This window comes from Enhydra lutris, unplaced genomic scaffold (assembly GCF_002288905.1).
Source record: "Enhydra lutris kenyoni isolate GAN:26980312 unplaced genomic scaffold, ASM228890v2 scaffoldscaffold6, whole genome shotgun sequence".
Taxonomy (NCBI): domain Eukaryota; kingdom Metazoa; phylum Chordata; class Mammalia; order Carnivora; family Mustelidae; genus Enhydra; species Enhydra lutris.
The window spans coordinates 29,031,852-29,051,255 of NW_019154090.1; the positions used below are offsets into that span (position 1 = coordinate 29,031,852).

The 19,404-nt window shown below is 38.0% G+C and overlaps 1 protein-coding gene across 3 annotated transcripts in view; it reads left to right on the forward strand.

The window, feature by feature from the left end:
- The window catches only part of LOC111141437 (protein tyrosine phosphatase, receptor type A), a 150,138-nt gene that overhangs the window by 58,003 nt on the left and 72,731 nt on the right, over positions 1-19,404 (forward strand). The window contains exon 1 of one of the 3 annotated variants that reach the window (XM_022493994.1): positions 13,616-13,656. The exons of the other annotated variants lie outside the window; for them this stretch is intronic. The gene's annotated coding sequence lies outside the window, so the exon portion shown is untranslated. Of the gene's footprint in view, positions 1-13,615; positions 13,657-19,404 lie in introns of those variants that run through there. 3 annotated transcript variants of the gene reach the window in all.

Here is a 19,404-nt window from a genome sequence, read left to right on the forward strand (position 1 = left end):
TCACACCTTCATCTGATTGGATCCGGCCTGCCCATACTGCGAAGGACAGTCTGCATTACTCAAAGTCCCTTAGTTTAAATATAAGTCTCATCCAAAAATACCTTCACAGAAACATCAGACTAATATTTGACCAATCTGGCACCCATATGCATCTTAAACCATACTTAATCTCTGAATAAAGATAATAAGGTCATGCTTCCACCTAATGTCATACAACTACCCTGCATATAACCAAAAGGTCATTAATCTTTTCCCTAGGAGAATGCCAAGTCCTTTGATGATGTTTACTTTTCTTCTTGATAACTTGTAACTTAACTACTATGATGGAAAGTTAACAATACTTGAGTACTAGGATTAGATATTTAATCTGATATTTTTCCCTGAAGAAAATGTTTACATATCTGTTTTCTATTACTGTCTATTTTCTTTTTCTTTTTTCTTTTCTTTTTTTTTTAAGATTATGTATTTTTGAGAGAGAGCATGCATGCGTGCATGCCAGAGTGGGATGGAGGAAGAGAACCTCAAGCAGACTCCATGCTGAACGCAGAGCCGGAATGCCAGGCTCAGTCTCATGACCCATGAGGTCATGACCTGAGCTGAAATTATTAGTGGGACGTTTAACCTGCTAAACAACCCAGGTGCCCCATTGCGTTCTATTTTTTGTTGCAGAAGTCATTAAAATGTAGTAACATAAAGCAACAACCATCTAATTCAGCTTACTATGCTTTGAATCAGTAAACTGTGTTGGGTTAGCTGTTTGGTTCCTCTGCAGTCTTGACTAGAGTCATTTGTGTAGCTGTTGTCAGCTCTTGGTTGATCTGGGGCTGAGATTGTCTCAGGCACTTGTCTTTCAATTGGTGTTGGGTGTCTGCTGGACTTCTGTATGTAAAAACTCAGGGCTTTTCTGTTTGTGAAAAGCCCTGAGCTTTCTACATAGCCAGGGCTGCTTCGTATTATGGTAGCAGTGTTCCCAGAGAGCAAAATGGAAGCTGCAGGTTCTCTTGAGGTGTCAACTTGGAGGTTACACCATCACTTCTGCTGCATTTTCTTGTGTGGAGCAAGTCACAAGGTCACCTCAAATCAAGGGGTGGGGAAGTAAGCTCTACCTTTTGATAAGAGTACCAGTTTCTTATTATAAAAGGTATGTGCAGCATTTTTGTAGCCATCTTCACTAACAATCTACCATACTCTTTTTTTCCTTCTTACTGCTTAAAAAAAAATTTTTTTTTAATTCTTTGGTTTTCAGAAATATTACTGTGGTATATATAAAGACACAGATTTCCTTTTTATTTATTTGCTTGAGGTTCTTAGGATTTCTTGAATCTGTGGCATGATGTCTTTTGTCAGTTTTGGAGAATTTTTAGCCTTTGCTCTTCAAGTAATTCTCTTCTGTCTTATTCCTTTTATCTGGGACTCATATTACTTGTAGAGTAAATCCTCTCATTGTATTCTCTATACCTCTTCCCATCTTGTGTGTTTTTTATCCTTTTGCCTCCCTCTGCTTTATTGTAGATACTTTCATTTCACTAGTTCTCTCTTCAGCTGTATTTTATCTGTTCTTAAATCCATCCGTTGAAGCTCTTTATGTCAGTCAGCTATTTTCTCAGTTTGAGAATTTTTATTTGTGTGTGTGTGTGTGTGTGTGTGTGTGTGTGTGTTTTGTTTTGTAGTTCTGCCTTTACTTTTTTTTTTTTTTTTAATTTGTTGATTCTTGGCTGAAATTCATAATGGTGTGGTAATGTTCTTGTCTGTTTTCTACTGATTCTCATGTTATTTCCTCATGGACTAGACATTGTATTTTTTAAATTGTAAAAATAATTTGAGACTTAGGATGATATCTTTTTCTAGAGAGGATTTACATTTCTTTCTGGCCTTGCCTAGAGGTCTTGATTCAACCAGTTTTAGGGTGTGAGATTCTTTTAAGTAGGAGTTTAGTTCCTACTTCAGTCCACTGTCTGGGATGCTTGTTATGTGTGGGGCACCTTGCTAGTACTAGGTAGGTTCTGTGAGCAGAGCAGACGTGGTCTATAATCTACATTGGAGACAGTCTTGATTAAATGACAGATAAATGTATATACAGTCAAGTTCTGTGAAAACAATGAAAAGATTGCTATGGTAGTGGATTTTTGGACTGGGAAGGGTATGAGAATGGTCCTACCATAATTAACGTTAGCAGGTTTCATTTAAGCTGAGACCTGGCTCATGTGAGAGAACTAAGACCAGAAGCTTCCAAACAGAAGCACTTGCCAATATAAAGACTGAATAACACCCCAAAAAAGTGAGGGTAGAGGCAGGGGGAGTAGTGGAAGGGGAGTTGAGATTGAGAATTATATTAATGAGTTCTGGGAGATGTCCCCTATTCCCCACCATTTTTCTCCCAGTTTCCTTCAGAAGATTAGTGAATTAGGAGCTGATGAATCTAGGCTTTAGATCTAGCTCTGTGATCTTTTTCTTTTTTTTTTTTTTTTTAAGATTTTTATTTATTTTTTTTGAGAGAGAGTGAGAGACAGAGAGAATAGGTTGAGGGGCAGAGGGAGCATATGCCCTGCTGAGCAGGGACCCTGACACATGACTTGATCCTGGTACTCCAGGATCATGACCTGATCTTGATGCCTAACTGACTGAGCCACCCAGGCATCCTAGCTCTGTGATCTTGCACTAGTTACCTGATTATTCAGCTATTCATTCAAAGCAAAACAGATGGAGGGGAGAAAGGAGGGTGAGGATACCACATGGAAGTGGGATGGGAAGTAATGAAAGGAGTACGTGAGGAGAGAGACCATGTCAGGTTTCTTCGTATTCCTCACAATTTTTTTACACAGTTTGGCACATAGAGTAGGCATTCTATAAGTGCCTGTTCACTTAACAAAATTAGAATAAATCAGAGAATTTTTTAATGGGGAATTAATCATAGAAGAGAAGAATAAGAATTTTCCATTTTAGTCCTCTGTTTAAAGGAAAGAGAGTAAATGAATCAAAATGAAGAAAGACCATATTTATCTACCTCCTGGATGACATGAGTTCTACTGACTAACCTGAAATGTTTTGGGTAACATGAGAAAGGTAGGTGAGAAAACACTTGAGATGTGAGTTCCTCATGGGCAGGAGTTTCTCTTTCCATCCTTGTGTGGTGTAAGACAAGGAACTTAGTTGAACAAATGAGCAGATGATTGATTCCCCACTTTGAAGGAGCTTAGGCTGTTCTTACCTTATAGGACAGGTCTGTCATCCATTTGCTTTGTATAATGTCCAGGAAGAGATTAAGATTTCCTCTCATAATATTATTAGCCCCAATTTCTGATCTGATTGATGGATTATAGAACTTAAATTTCCTCAAAGCCCAGCAGTCAGGGAACACATTGTTACTCTGAGGTAAATAAGACTATATCTCTCAGAGCCTTATGAAGTATATTCTGTTTCTGGTCACAGACACTGGGTCTTGAACTGATATTTGAGAGGAAAGAATTGGAACTTAGTAGTTATACTCCTGTATCTTAACTTTCCAACCATTATGTAAGGCTTTCTTTTTCTAGAAAGAGACTAATGTGGAATGAGAATTAATACTCGTCAGTAAACGCAAAGCTTTAAGTAGGTCATCTGACTTTGCTTTTGTGCACCACATTCACCCTGGTTATAAAAGGGCCTTTCATGAGTTTTCTAGGCTTTCATCACTCCCAGACTCTCTCTCTGCAGGCAGTGTGAAAGAACTAAACTACCCTCCCTCTGCAATGCCTGTCTCATGGACTCTTTCGTAGAGTGCACACTGCACTGAGTGTAGCTCAGCAGGGACTCTTGGCAGACACTGAGTATATGAATAGTTCTCCTTCTAGAGAAGAGATTTCAGTTTTGATTAGTGTCATAGTGTAGAAGTTAGTGTCTGCCAGTATTTGATACATTGACTTGGCAGCCTAATTTTTGCCAGGTTTGTAGGCCAAAATTTAAATGTCTTTATTAAAATTACTATTTTTTACGATATTTTTTATTTGTCAGAGAGAGCACAAGCAGAGGGAGTGGCAGGCAAAGGGGAAGCAGGCTCCCGCTGAGCAAGGAGCCCAATGTAGAACTTGATCCCAGGATCCTGGGATTATGAACCGAGCCAAAGGCAGCCACTTAATTGACTGAATCACCCAGGTGTCCCCCCCGCCCATCCTGCCCTTTTAAAAAAGATTTTATTTATTTCTTTGTCACAGAGAGAGATAAAATTATTTTTATATAAAATTAGCCTCTAGATAATTTCTTTTTAACCAGTTGAATAGGAGGCTGATGAATGCTTCAAATAATCTACAAATTTTTTTAAAGGAGAGAATCAGCACTGCAGGCTTAAATAAGTTTTGCATATAGGAGTAGAGGAAGAAAATAAACATGGAATTATGGAGCAGTATTTAGCAAGCTGCTTGTGGCATAATCTGGAGGTAGTAAAGGATTTGTATGGTGCTGGTGTTGAGATCCATACATCTCAAGGAAACTATAACTATATAGGGTTAGCAATATTTATTGATTTTTCAAGGACTGTATAGCCTGTCAGTTAAATGGATTCCAAATGATTCTGGTGACATTAGTCTCTTGGGGTCTTCCAGTTTGCCTACCCTGTTACTGCCACTAGAGGATACTCTCTGACATCTGCATTTTTAGTCACTTGAGTCCTTTATGTTTTTGAATCATCTTTGGTGTCTACCATCTGTTCTTATCAAAGATAGACTCTGATTCAGCAGTTCAGCTATTCTCTTGCCAGTAGTCAACCCTGTTGCTTATAGTTCTGTGATATTCAGCCACCAAACCTTAATTCTGTGTTTTCCAAACCATTACTGAATTTTCCAGAAAAGAATTCTTGAAAAATGTGTCTCATCTCAACTGGGCCCTTTTCTTTGATTTCCTGCCATTTTCTGCAGCAATAGTGTTAGTCTTATCACTTCTTACAGGTTTATCCCACTGTCTCCCCCTTTTTTAGCCTTTGACTTTGCTACATTCTCCACAGGAAATCTTAAAGATGACAGATTGAAACTCCTTCACTTTTCCATTCTTTCTTGTATCTCTTCCTACCTTCCTTTCCTTCCCACTGAACCCTCCTCAGCATTTACATTTGATTAGTTCTCTCTTAACCTAACAGACCCTTTCCCAAGTACAAATCAGTGGCTAGTTTTGCTAGGATATAAAAGTTCTTTCTCGGGGCGCCTGGGTGGCTCAGTGGGTTAAGCCGCTGCCTTCGGCTCAGGTCATGATCTCAGAGTCCTGGGATCGAGCCCCGCGTGGGGCTCTCTGCTCAGCGGGAAGCCTGCTTCCTCCTCTCTCTCTGCCTGCCTCTCTGCCTACTTGTGATCTCTCTGTCAAATAAATAAATAAAATCTTTAAAAAAATAAATAAATAAAAGTTCTTTCTCTAGTCACCTTGATACCCAACCCTCCCCCCTGTTGTTTCTGATGATTTGCCTGTAGGTTGTTGTGGGTTTTCTGTGTTAACAATCATATTTCCTGCCCCCCCCAAAAACCTAATTTTTAAAAGATTTTATTTATTTATTTATTTATTTATTTATTTATTTATTTAGAGAGAGAATGCACATAAGTGGGGAAACAGGAGGAAAGGGAGAGTGAGAATCTCAAGGAGACTGTGTGAGGAGCATGGAGCCCAACACAGGGTTGGATCTCACAACCCTTAGATCATGACCTAAATCATGAGTTGGACTACGGAGCCACCCAGGTGCCCCTGTATCCTATCTAATTTTTATGATTCTGTTTCTTATTGCCAAGGCTAGGACCTCTCATAAATATTTTTAAAAGATTTATTTATTTATTTTAGAGAGACAGAGAGGGCATGAGCAGGAGGGGCAGAGGGAAAAGGAGAGAGAATCTCAAGCAGACTCCACGCTGAGCATGGAGCCCAAGGTGGGGCTCAATCTCAGGACTCTGAGCATGGAGCCCAAGGTGGGGCTCAGTCTCAGGACTCTGAGATCATGACCTGAGCCAAAACCAAGAATCAAATGCTTAAATGACTGTGCCACACAGGTGCCCCTCTCATAAGTTACTGAATAGTAGAAATGATAAGGGTCATCTTGTCTTATTCCTGATTTTAAAGAGAATGGTTTCAGTGTTAACCTACTGAAGATTATAGCTGCACTGTGTTAGGGTTGTTGTTGTAAAACAGGAACTATTTATCAGGTGAAGGAAGTCTTCTATTCCTAATTCAGATGGTTTTTAAATATCATGAATTTATGTGTTTTTTTATCCAGTATTTCCTCTACATCAGTTGAAATGATTATGTGATCTTCCTTAATACAGATTTTATATCCCCTCATATTTCTAGACTTTGGATAAACTCAGATTGATTGTGGTTTGTCTTTTTCATATACCAGATTCAGTTTGTTAGTATTTTAAGATTTTTGAATCTATGTTATTGAATGGAAAAGGGACTATAATTTCTTTTCTTGTAATGTTTTTAATTTTAGTGCCAAGTTTCACTTACTTCTCAGAACGAAATGGAGATTATTCCCTCTTTTTCTTATATATCATCTTGACATGTGTTTTCCTTGTGAGGAAAATTCTAACTTTTGATTCAGCTTCTTTAACAGTTATAAGAATATTCAGGTTTTTTGTTGCTAAGCTAATTTTAAGTTCTGTTTTTCTAGAGATTTGTTCATTTAAGTTTTGAAAATTATTTGCCTATAGTTGTTGATAATAGTCTTAATTTTCATCTGCCATATTTGTAGTTATTCCCATTCTTATTCATAATATTAAATTGTGCCTTCTCTTTTTATCTACTTTGTTAATTTCTCAAAGAACCATCCTTTGGCATTTAAAATTGTTATTGTATATCTTCTATAGTATTGATTATTCCTATAATTTTAAACAGCTTTATTATTGACATACAGTAAACTGTATACACATTTAAAGTATAAAATTTATTAAGAATTTATCAAGACAGAGTGAACATATCCATCATCCCCCAAATTTTTCTTGTGCTGCTTTGTCATCCCTTCCTTTTGCTGTTGCCCACTCCTCTGTCCCTAAGCAACTACTGATCTATTTTCTGTCGCTCTAGATTAGTTTGTATTTTCTAGGGTTTTATATAAATGAAATAAGACATTATTGTATTAACTATGTGTTTTTGATGCTTTGACATGTGGAGCCTTGCTTACCCTAGAGAGACTGCCACTTTTAGGGTTAGCCAAATTCTAGAGATCATAAACAACTCACCTGCTTGTATGCCTTTCATGTGCAAGCCAGCCACTTCAGAGCCCATACCTCAACCACCTCCTTTATAAGGCTTTCACATTCTAGGTCACTGTCTGCCCAGTTCACCCCCAGGCCAGGTTCCAGGCAATTAGGGATAGCCTCTAAACCCCAGAGTTTATTCAGATTAGCTAATCCTAACCTTTTTGCTTTGCCTCTGCCTGTTTCTTCCTACAGAAACCACAATAGCTGAATAACCATTCTTACTCATATGTTTTCTCCCCCCTGCCTCCTAACCAACTCTGGTGGTTCATGTGGCCCCTGTATGGCCTGACATGCTACCTCCTCTTGGGAATTGTGAATAACAAACTGTCTTTTCAGTGGCAATCATCTGATTTGTTGGTCTTGTCATAATTGAATAATAATAATAAAACCTGTGTTTTAAAACAAGTATGTACTCTGTTTTGTTTCTTAGCATGATTATTTTGAGATTCATCCATATTGTTGTGTGTATCAGTAGTTCATTTGTTTTTACTGCTGAGTAGTATACTATGGATATAACAAAATTTATCTGTTGATATATTGATGGACTTTGGGGTTGTTTCCAGTTTTTACCTATTACAAATCTTTTATGAACATACATAAGCTTTTGTATGAACATACATTTCTCTTGGATTAATACCCGGAAGTGGAACGGGCGGATTGCATGGCAGGTTTGTGTTTAACTTTTTAAGAAACTGACAAATGATTTTTCAAATGGATTATACCATTTTACATTCCCATGAGCAATGTGAGGGTTGTGATTTCTTCCTATTCTTGACAATACTTCTTATTATCACTCTTTTAATTCTGGCCACTAAATTTAGTGTGGTATTTTGCATTTTATTCTGCATTTCCATAATGATTAATGATTTGTAACATATTTCATGTGCTTGTTTGCCTTACATATATCTTCTTTGGTGAAAATGTTCAGGTTTTTTTCCTGTTATTTTATGTGTTGCTTTTCTTATTGTTGTCCATATAATATAAAATTCACATTTTAACCATTTTTAAGTGCATAGTACGGCATTAAGTTTCTTCACATAGTTGGGCAACCGTTATCAATCTCTATCCCTAAAACTTTTTATCCTGGGGCGCCTGGGTGGCTCAGTGGCCACCTCTGCCTTCTGCTCAGGTCATGATCTCAGTGTCCTGGGATCAAGCCCCGCATTGGGCTCTCTGCTCAGCAGGGAGCCTGCTTCCTCTCTCTTTCTCTCTGCCTGCCTCTCTGCCTACTTGTGATCTCTGTCAAATAAATAAATAAAATCTTAAAAAAAAAACCCAGCTTTTTATCCTGAACTGAAACCATATCTGAAACCATATACCTATTGAACAATGATTCGCATTCTCCCCTACTCCACAACCCTTGGTACCCGCTGTTCTACTTTCTGTCTGTATGAATTTCACTGTGTTCTTTTTTTTTTTTTTTTTTTTTAATTTTAGGACTTTATTTTTTTAAATTTTTTTTAAAGATTTTATTTATTTATTTGATAGAGATCACAAGTAGGCAGAGAGGCGCACAGAGAGAGAGAGGAAGGGAAGCAGGCTCCCTGCTGAGCAGAGAGCCGGATGCGGGGCTCAAGCCCAGGACCATGGGATCATGACCTGAGCCCAAGGCAGAGGCTTTAACCCACTGAGCCACCCAAGTGCCCCTTCACTGTGTTCTTAATAGAAATGAAATCACATGATATTTGTCCTTTTGCAACTGTCTTGATTCATATGCTGCCATAAACATTGGTGTACACAATATCTGTATGAGTTCCCACTTTTTCAGGTCTCCTGAATATATACCCAGAAGTAGAATTGCTCTATCGTATGCCAATTTTGTATTTTTTTGAGTAATCACCTTACTGTTTTCCACAGTGACTGCACCATTTTACTTTTCCACCAACAGTGCATTCCAGTTTCTCCACATCCTTGTCAACACTTGTTATTTTCCCCTTTTTGTCTTTCTCTCTCTTTTTTCTTTTAAGTAATAGCCATTCTGGTGGGCATGGAAGTGGTGTCTTGATATGGTTTTGATTTGCATTTCCCTAGGGATTAGTGATTTGAGCTTCTTTTTTTTTTCTTTTTTAAAGATTTTATTTATTTATTTGACAGAGATCATAAGTAGGCAGAGAGACAGGCAGAGGGAGAGGAGAAAGCAGGCTCCCTGCTGAGCAGAGAGCCCCACGAGGGACTTGATCCCAGTACCCTGGGATCAAGACCTGAGCCGAAGGCAGAGGCTTTAACCCACTGAGCCACCCAGGCACCCCTGATTTGAGCTTCTTTATGCTTATTGGCCATTTTCTTTCCTGGAGAAATGTCTGTTCGTGTCCTTTGCCCTTTTTAAAATCAGGTTGGCTTTTTTTGTTGTTGAATTGTAGGAGTTCTTTATATATTGTGATTTTCAATTCCTTATCAGGTGATTTGTACACATTTTCTCCCATCTCTTGGTTTCCTTTTTATTCTGTTGATAGTGACCTTTGATGCACAGATGTTTTTAATTTTGATAAAGTCCAACTTACCTATTTCTGTTTTTTTTGTTTTGTTGAACTGTGCTTCTAGCACCATATTTTAAAAAGCATTGCCAAATCCAGTGCCATGAAGCCTTCTGCCCCCCAAGTTTTCTTCTAAGAGTCTTATAGTGTTAGCCCTTATGTTTAGGTCTTTGATCCATTGATCAAAGGTTAGGTGTTAGGTAAGGAACCAACTTTATTCTTTTGTGTGGATACACGATCCAGTTTTCCCAGCACCCTTTGTTGAAAAGGTTGTCCTTCCTCCATTTTTGTACCCTTGTCAAAAATATTTAGGTATATTTGTGTGTACTTGTTTCTGGTTTTGTTTTATTTCATAGGTCTCTATATTTATCCCTTTGCTAATACCACACTGTCTTAACTATGGTATCTATATACTAAGTTTTAACATTGGATAAATGGATTTCTCCCATTTTATTCTTCCTTCTCAGAATTGCCCCTTGTTTTTGTTTCTTATTTTATGCATGTAACTGTACTATACTTTGGTTTCATATATCCAACAATTTATTCCAGGGTGTGCTTAAACAGAGCAAATACTTTTCCACATTCTTCTTTGTCTTCATTAATCTGCAGTGTAAATTTATACCAAACTAGTTTGTTTATTGAAGTAATCTGATTGACTTCCTTGCCTCCAGGCTCATCTCTCCCCAGTCCCCAAACTTAATCTTGCCTTAGGTATAACTTAATCTGTTTTATAGCTTTGGTGGTCCTGAATTTCATCAGTGGAAGTGAGCATCTCTTTAGGGTTTCAGATTTTTGTGGATGGTGATCCTCTTTCCTTTGTTTTGGACCTCTCTACCACATTGCCTTTCTTAAGAGAAGACTATAGTAATGAAAGTTGATTTCTGGTGTACTAGGCCTTCTTCAGAAGCCTTCAGCAGATTTTCAGGCTCTTTTCTTTCCTGGCAAGTATTCAGTGCGCTGTTCCTACCCCACCCTCTCTTGATGGCATGTATCAGTTTTCTATTCATCCACACCCACCTACTCCTGCCTCCTGTGCTTGTCAGATGTCTCTAGCCTGGCTCTCTCATTGCTGCTTTTGTCACTTTCACAGCTGTCTTCTTCCTTTCTTTGGCTTATTGCCTGACTTCCGTGGCAGCTGCTCTGTCATTGCTTGTCTGCCATTCTGCCCCTTCTCCCACCCTCATAGCCTGCACCCCTGCCCCACTTAGGTACGTCATATGCATCTCCATGTTCAGAACTAAGCTTATCACCTTCCCATGGCATGGCATGTCCCCAAAGTGCTTATAGCATTATGGTTCACCTAAGTCAGACACCTGGGCCCTCTTTACCTTTGGCATCCCATTGTTAAGTCTTCAGTTCTACTCCTGTGAAAGGGTCCCTGGATCCAATTCAATGTGTGTGTGTGTGTGTGTGTGTGTGTGTGTGTGTGTGTGTGTGTATAGGCTCTGCCATACCAACAAACAATTTTTGGATACCAGCAGTGTGTTCAAGAATTCAACTAAATTCTGACACTGTCTACTCGGAGATAGAATCAGATTTCACAGGTAAAGGACTCAGTCTCATAGGACCTCCCTCTGGTTCAGATGACCTGCTACAAATTGTTGGTTCCATTGACCCCCTCCAACTCAGGATGCTAGTCCCAAATCCAAGTTGTTACCTCTACTTCTGACCAACTGGCTGTAAATCAAAGGTTCTCAGGACTATCTCCTTGGGTTTGAGTAATTTGCCATAACAGCTCACAGTACTCAGGAAAACCTGTTTACTCTCTAGATAATTGATCTATTACAAAAGATACTATAAGATAACAAATCAACAGCCAGATGAAGAGATACATTGGCAGAAGAGCTTCTGTCCTTGTGGCAAAGGAGCTTTTGTCCTTATGGCACTTGGAGTTTGGCACAGTGGCAAATGGAAATGTTCTAGTTTCCAAGTGTGGAAGCTCTCTGAACCCCCTTCTTTTTTGTTTTTTATAGAAACTTCATTACATGGGCACAGTGAATTAATTCATGGGTCATTGGTGATTGATTCAACCTGTAGCCACTCTTCCCAAGAAATTAGGGTGGGATTGAAAGTTCCAACTTTCTATTCATGATTGGTCCCCCTCACAACCAGTCTCCATTCTTAGGTGCTTTGCAAAAGTCACCTTCGTTAATACAAACCCCATTATGGTGGAAAGGCTTTATTATGAATTATAAAACATAAATTTCATCTTTATGGCTCTGAACATTTTTAGGAACTAAGGGCAAGAAGCAAAATACAACAAATATGCTCCTTTTTATTACCTCTCAGGACATTTTAAGGGTTTGCAAGGTGTGAGCTCCCAACTGTGAATGAAGATCAAATATATCTGAGAAATGTATTTTGTTCATTTGAATGACCAAATATATATATTTCTTTTTTTTTAATTGAAGTATATTTGACACACAGTGTTACATTAGTTTCAGGTATACAACACTGTGATTCACCAAGTCTATACATTTGTATATATTTCTTATAAGTCACTGTATCATGCCCTGTAAATCCTCTTATCAGTCTCTAGATATTCTTGCCCTGCCTGGAGCTCCTTGTGGTTTATTGGCTAGATTACTTCTGAAGGCTTCAGTCAGTGGCTCTCCTAACCTCAAACCCCACCAGTTAGTTAATCCTCCACCCTGCTGTCATTGTTTCTGAAATCCAGATTGTTCTAGTCATTCTCTTTGTGCTAAAGCCTTTGGGGTTCCTTTGTATGTTCAATACAAGATCAAAACTTTTTATTGTGGGAGTACCTGATTGGCTCAGTCAGTTGAGCAGCCAGCTTTTGGTTTCAGATGGATTGTGATCTCAGGGTCCTGGGATCGAGCCCTGAGTTGGGCTCTGTGCTTGGCCTGGACTTGGCTTGAGATCCTCTTCCTCTGCCCCCTACCATATTTGTGTACCCGCGTGCACACACACACACACACACACACACACACACACTCTATCTCTCTCTCTCAAATAAAATAAATCTTTAAAAACTTTTTATTGTGGACTGTCAGCCCCTCTGGGATCTGATCATTGCTTCTGGTCACCTCACCACCTGCAGTACCTCCACATATCCTCACAGACCCCAGTCTTTCATGTCTGTCTTTTTCACATTCATTTAATGTATACTTATTGAGATCCTGCTTGATGCCCTTACCTAGCTCTTTGCCATTCCTGGAACCAGATAGGCTTGTTTAAGCCTCCCAAGTCCTTTACTTGCAAGACTGTTTCTGACCATTTTCTTAGCTCACTTCTCTATCCTCCCAAGTTCAGCTCAAGTGTTACCCGCCCCTGAAAATTCCTTATCTGGTCTGCAGGTTTACCACTCACCTTGATCAGCTAACATTATTTATGGCAGATAATAATTCAGAGCTTGAACAAATTGTTTATTTGTGCCTCACTACTGCCTAGGGAACTACTGGATGACCATGTCCATATCTAATCTGTCTGGTGATATTCCCAACATTAATCGAAGTGTGAAGGCAAGACATGAGCTTTGAAGTCTTAAAAGCCTTGATTTGTAATCCTAATAGCCACTCGTTAGGTATGTGGCCTTGAGGAAATTCCTTAACCTCTACGATCTTTAGACTCTTCATCTATAGAATGGAAGAATGATATCTAACTCCTTAGGTGGTTGTGAGGATTAAATGCATTAAAGTATATAGAATGCCTGGTATTAGTGCCAAGCACCTAGTGGCAACCAAGGATTGTAGTTGCAAAAATAGTTTTTGTTCTTAATAATAAATAATAAAATGTTGATTGAGTGAATAGGTAGCTGAAGGAATTGAATCCTCCTGCTGGGGGCCTTTTTCTCAAATCAGAGAACCTGAGCAGCCCTAGGAGAAGGCCTGGGCAGAGCTTAACACTCCTAGCTGCCACTTCTTTGTTTCTCCCAAAACCTGGGAGACATCCTCAGTAAGGCTGAAAGTGGAATACATTTCTTTCTCCCTGAGAGTTTCATCTCTGTGAAAGAGGTGAGTTTACTTAAATCAAGACTAGTACTTGAACAGTCATATATATTAAATATCTGAAAATCAGTGATTGATTAATGTGAGCACATTTAAAATATTCACTGCCCCTTTGCTTAGAAATCTATAAAATGGGAATAATAATCAATTAGTTTTAGGTGGCATTAGGAAGATTTATCTGTTTCTACATTAGTCTTTATGCCTTTTTTTTTTTTTTTTTTTTAAGATTTAGTTGCTTATTTTGTTGGGGGCAGAGGGAGAGAGAGTCTTAAGCAGATTCCTCACTAAGCATGGAGCTCCATGCGGGGCTGGGGGCTCGAACTCATGACCTCAAGATCAAGACCTGAGCCAAAGAGTCAGTCATCTAATGAACTGTGCCACCCTGGCACCCCTAGTCTTTATACTTTTAAAAGATCAAGTTTGATAAGATTTGTGAAGAGAAGTTAGATAGTCCTGGATTTGAATTCAACTTACACAATTTAATAGCTGTGTGATCATCTCTCAATTTCTTTATTTGCAAAATGGGAGTTAAGAGTATGTAACTTGTAGAGTTGCTATGAGATTTAATTTAATAGGTAAAATACCAGATATTGAGATAATTTCTACCTGACACTTGATCACATTTTATCAGCTCTAATGCTTAACTTGGAATAGATACTCTCTTAATGGAAACTATCACAGCTAAAGTCCACACTCTGGGCAATGTGAAGATTTGCTGACCTTTCCTTTGCTGTGGGGCTTCACAATACTGATTCCTTGAAACATTCTTTCTTTACCAAATGGATTCAGCATTATACTTACTAGCAAGAGGGCTGAGAAAAATACATTCCAGAGCACCCTCATCCTTCCCATTCCTAGATCATCAGAAGTCATAATATTAAGAGTTGGTCTTCTTATTCCTTATAACTAGCTATATCAGGATTGGAGTTGGCTGTATAGATCAGAAAATAAAACAGGTTTTTTTCTTTCTCATATATATGAAATGTAAAAATAAGCAGGACTGGTATGGCAGTTAGTGTCATCATAGAACTCGATTTCTTTCTAGCTCTCTATTCTGCTGTCCTTAGGTCACTTCAGGGTCCATAATGGCTGCTGGGGTTCCAATGATCACATCTAAATTCCAGATTACAGGAGGGAGGATGGGGGGCCATGATGGGGGGAACTCCTTCCTTCCCTTTAAAACCACCTTCCTAGGGCAGCCTGGGCGGTTCAGTTGGTTAAGCATCTGTCTTCGGCTCAGATCATGATCCCAGGTTCCTGGGGTCGAGGCTCCTTGCTTGGTAGGGAGCCTGCTTCTCCCTCTGCCCCTGCGTGCTGCTCCACCTGCTTTGCCAAATAAATAAAATTAAAAAAAGTTTTTAAAACCACCTTCCTAGAAGTCTCATCATACCCTTTAGCTTATAACTCCTTGGCCAGGATTTAGTCAGTTGACCACAACTAACTTGGGAGAGGGTGTGCCCCCCCCAGCCCCTCCCCGCCAAGTATTAGCCCCCAGTTTTCTTCCTTCCTCCTCTTAAGAGAGGATGGCATGTCTCTCGGGACCTCTCAGGGCCCAGCGACAGGGAGTGTATGTTTGGGCAAGCAGTGTTTCTCTTTGGCCTGAAGCCAAGGGAATCTTTTCTCTTGCAGATACTCAGTATGTCTGTAATGGTGCAAGTTGTATATTTGGAATAATTTACTCCTGGAATGCATGTAAGGATCTATAATTGACTGGTTATAAAGTTAACATCCAAGAATTCCGTAGTTCAAGAGAAACCCCCAAACCCCCAAAGGTCCACAACACAGTAAGTTGCAGTAACACAAGTATCAGCATCATAGGGTTGGGGAGGGTTAAGTGAGAGGAGGCATATAGAGTGCTCAATGCAGGTGGGCAAGCGTGAGTGATTTAACAACTAGTGGGCATTGCCCACCATCCATGCTGCCTCCACCACTGAGTGCAGAGCTTCCACATGTATCCATAGAGTGTCTCAGATCTATGCTGAATTCGAATTTTAAGAACATTTAGGAAATGCTCTTAGACCCTCAGAATCAGGAAAACAGTTACAGTTTTTCAGAACTTCATTTGTCATACATCCTAGGGCTTGTAAGTATTGTCAGTGGCATTTTGGTTTTCCTCTGTTGTTTGAATGTTAAACTTTCCTGACTTAGCACCCTAATGTATGTTCAGTGGAACCAATTTTTTTAAACTAAGAAGTGCTTTTGTAATGAAATAAGAATTGTATATTGGCTCTTTTTCTGGGTGTGGTAGAGTAGGAGAGAAAACACAATGTGTGTGCCATTGTGTCTGATAAATCGGGGAACTGCCCAGACTTCATGACTCATCTCCCCAAACCTCCCTCCTCAGTTATTCTCTAACTCACAGTTAACCAGAGGATTATGATTCACAAGTGCTTTTTGAAAAATGAACAATGTTAAATTTTAGTTTCTTCCATTATTTTGGCTTTCCTGAAATATGTAATTCTGTCTTTACTCAGACCAGTCTTGCCTAATCAAAAATGATATATGGAGACAGAGGAAGAAATCATATACAGTTAGTTGTTACTTAACAAAAGCAAGCAGAAGGACTGGTTAAAAAAATTTTGATTATATAGACATGATGAAACACTGTGTAGCCACAGAAAAGTATCTAGATATATTGATATGAAAGATGTCCAGGATTTATTATTTAAGTAAAAATGTAAGCTGTAGGTAGTAAGTATACTAAGATCCTTTTTATAAATTTTTTTGAATGTATAGTTATATTCTGGTATTGCATAGAAAATTTCTAAAAGGATGTAGAAGAAAGTATTAAGTGATTGCTTTTGGGAAATGGACTGGCAGGAGGTGATTGAGACATGTGTTTTGCTATATATCCCTCTGTATTTCTTTTAATGAGCATAGTTTATTATTATTTTTTGAGTAGTTTATGAAAGGGAAGTGGACCAGGGTCCTTCCTATATAACAAAAGCATTGTTTTAATAAACAACGTTAATTCATTTCATCTAGAAGATACTCGAATAGGGTCTGAGGATCTAATGTAAAACATGGTGACTGTAGTTAATAACACTGTATTGTATAATTTAAATTTGTTAAGAGAGTAGGATTTAAACATTTTCACTAAAAAAAAGGTAGGAGATGATGAATGTGTTAATTAACTAGATGGGGAGGATCCTTTCACATTGTGTATGTATATCAAATCCCCATGATGTACACTTTAAATATCTTATAATTTGTAAGTCAGTTGTACCTCATAGCTGAAATTTAAAAGATTCCATTCACACTGACAGCATAATATAAAATAATCGGGAATTAATGCAGGAAGACATGAATAGGACAAAAAATACAGTAAATATAGTTAACACTTTGAAGAATATTAAAAAAGATAAGTGGAGAAATACTGTCCTAGGATTATAAAATTCAATACCACAATATGCCAGTTCTCCCTGAACTTTTATCTGCCTTATGAAATTTTTCAAATATAGAGAAAAATTGAGAGAATTTTATATCCATCTCCACCACCTAGACTGTATAATTAACATTTTATTCTACTTGTTTTATCATGTATCTGTCCACTGTCTCTGTGTTCATCCATCATTCATACTGTTTTTAATGTATTTCAAAGTAAATTGCTTATATCAGTATACTTCTTCCCAAATACTTTAGCATGCATGTCATTTATGATACTCATTTATGGGTAGAATTGTTTTCAGAGGTGAAATTTATATGCAAATACACAAATGCATTTCCTTGTCCAAATACAGAATATTACTGTTGTCCAGGAAGGTACCCTCATGTTCGTTTCTGGTAAATCTTCCATCTCTTTCCCAGGCAAGCATTGTTCTGATTTTTTTTCCCACCACAGATTAGTTTCTTAATTGTTTGAAAAAAAATTTTTTTTTTTCAATTTTGGGGGTGCCTGGGTGGCCCAGTTGGTTAAGCATCTGACTCTTGATTTCAGCTCAGATCATGATCTCAGGGTCATGAGATTGAGCCTTGTGTCGGGTCTCAGGGTGGAATCTGCTTGAGATTCTCTCTCCCTTTTCCTCTACCACCCCCCACCCACGTGCTTGCTCAGCCACTCTCACTCACTCTCTATAAATAAATAAATACAGTCTTTTTAAAAATAAAAGAAAAAAAGTTTTTTAAGTAACCTCTCTGCCTTATGTGGGGTTTGAACTCATAACCCCGAGATTAGGAGTAGAGTAGATCCACCATAGAGTAGATTTGCTTGTTTTAAGACTTCATGTGTGTGGAATCATATGTTATATAATCTTCTGTGTAAGGCTTTTTTCACTCAGTATATTTTTTAGATTCATGTTGTACGTATCAGTAATTCTTTCATTTCATTGTTAGTGTTCCATTGTGAGAAAATACCATTGTTTATATATATATATATATATATATATATATATATATATATATATATATATCTATCTATCTTATTGATGGCTACCTGGGTTGTTTTCAGTTTTTTGTTATTATGGGCATTTTTGTGCTAGTCTTTTTGTGTACATGCGTTTTTATTTCTCTTGGGTAAATAAATATATAGGAGTAGAAATCCTGGGTCATGAAGCAAATATATATTTAGTTTTACAAGAAGCTGTCAGACTAATTTTTTAAATGAAATAAAAATATCACAAATAGTAGCTCATCCTAAAAATCATTCTGTGAAAGGAAAACCGTTTCTACTTTAGAATTTGTATACATGGTTTCTGGCATTGTGCAGACTACAGCTGGCAGTGCTGGTTTCCTTCTGACATTTGATAGTACGTATTTCCCTTGGATTCAAACTATTTAACCATTCATCTGTATCTGTGTTCATCTAAGGCTAGATCTTTATCATAGAACCAGCTTTAAAGATCAATTCAGAGAGAGGTGTGGGGAAGAGATGAATTTCGAATGGTATGGGGTATCAGTAAATCAGATGTGACAGAGGGAGCTTAAGGGATTTAACAACAAAGAGGTTGTGTGTTTGTGTGGGAGAGAGAGAAAGGTGGGGCAGGGGAGGGAGAGAGAAATACCAGTGGCTCTCCTGCCCCATGAATTTTAATTTAATTTTTTGAAAAGGTTTTTTTTTTTAAGATGGTTCAAAATCAGAAGGTGTCTTGTGTGCTGAAATGAAATGATCTCCAAAGAGCCTCCTCTTTTCTGTTTAACAGGCCTCATAGTATTCCATTTTATGAGTATGCCATCATTTATTTAATGACATTCCCCTCTGCTGTTGGTAAACATTCAGGTTATTTCCAGTGTTTTTCTATTGCAAACAGTGCTGCATTGAATAACCTTGTACATAATGGCACTTTAAAAGTATAGGTTTATCTGTAAAATTCTCAAATGGAATTGTGTCAAAGGGTTTGTGTTTTTGTAATTTTGCTAAATATTTATAGATCATATGAGAGTACCTGTTTACTCCGTCTTGCCGATGCATTGTTATTCAAGTTTTTTATTTGCTTGATAGGTGAAAACTGATACCACAATATAGCTTTAATTTGGATTTCTGTAATCATGAGCGAGGTTAAGCAGTTTTTAATATTTAAGAGAAGGCATTTGCTTTTCTTTTGCATTGTCAGTTTCATATCTTTTTGCCCACTTTTCTTTTGGATTGTTGATTCCTTTTTTATTAATCTGTAGGAGTCCTGAGACATTTGTGAATGAGTTAGAAATATTTTTGAATAGCTTATTCTTTAAAAATATAGAAGTAGTTAGTTGTTTTAGTGGAATGGTGGAAAAAGAAGCCAGATTGCCATGGAGACAACTCTTTCGAGAAAATTGGCT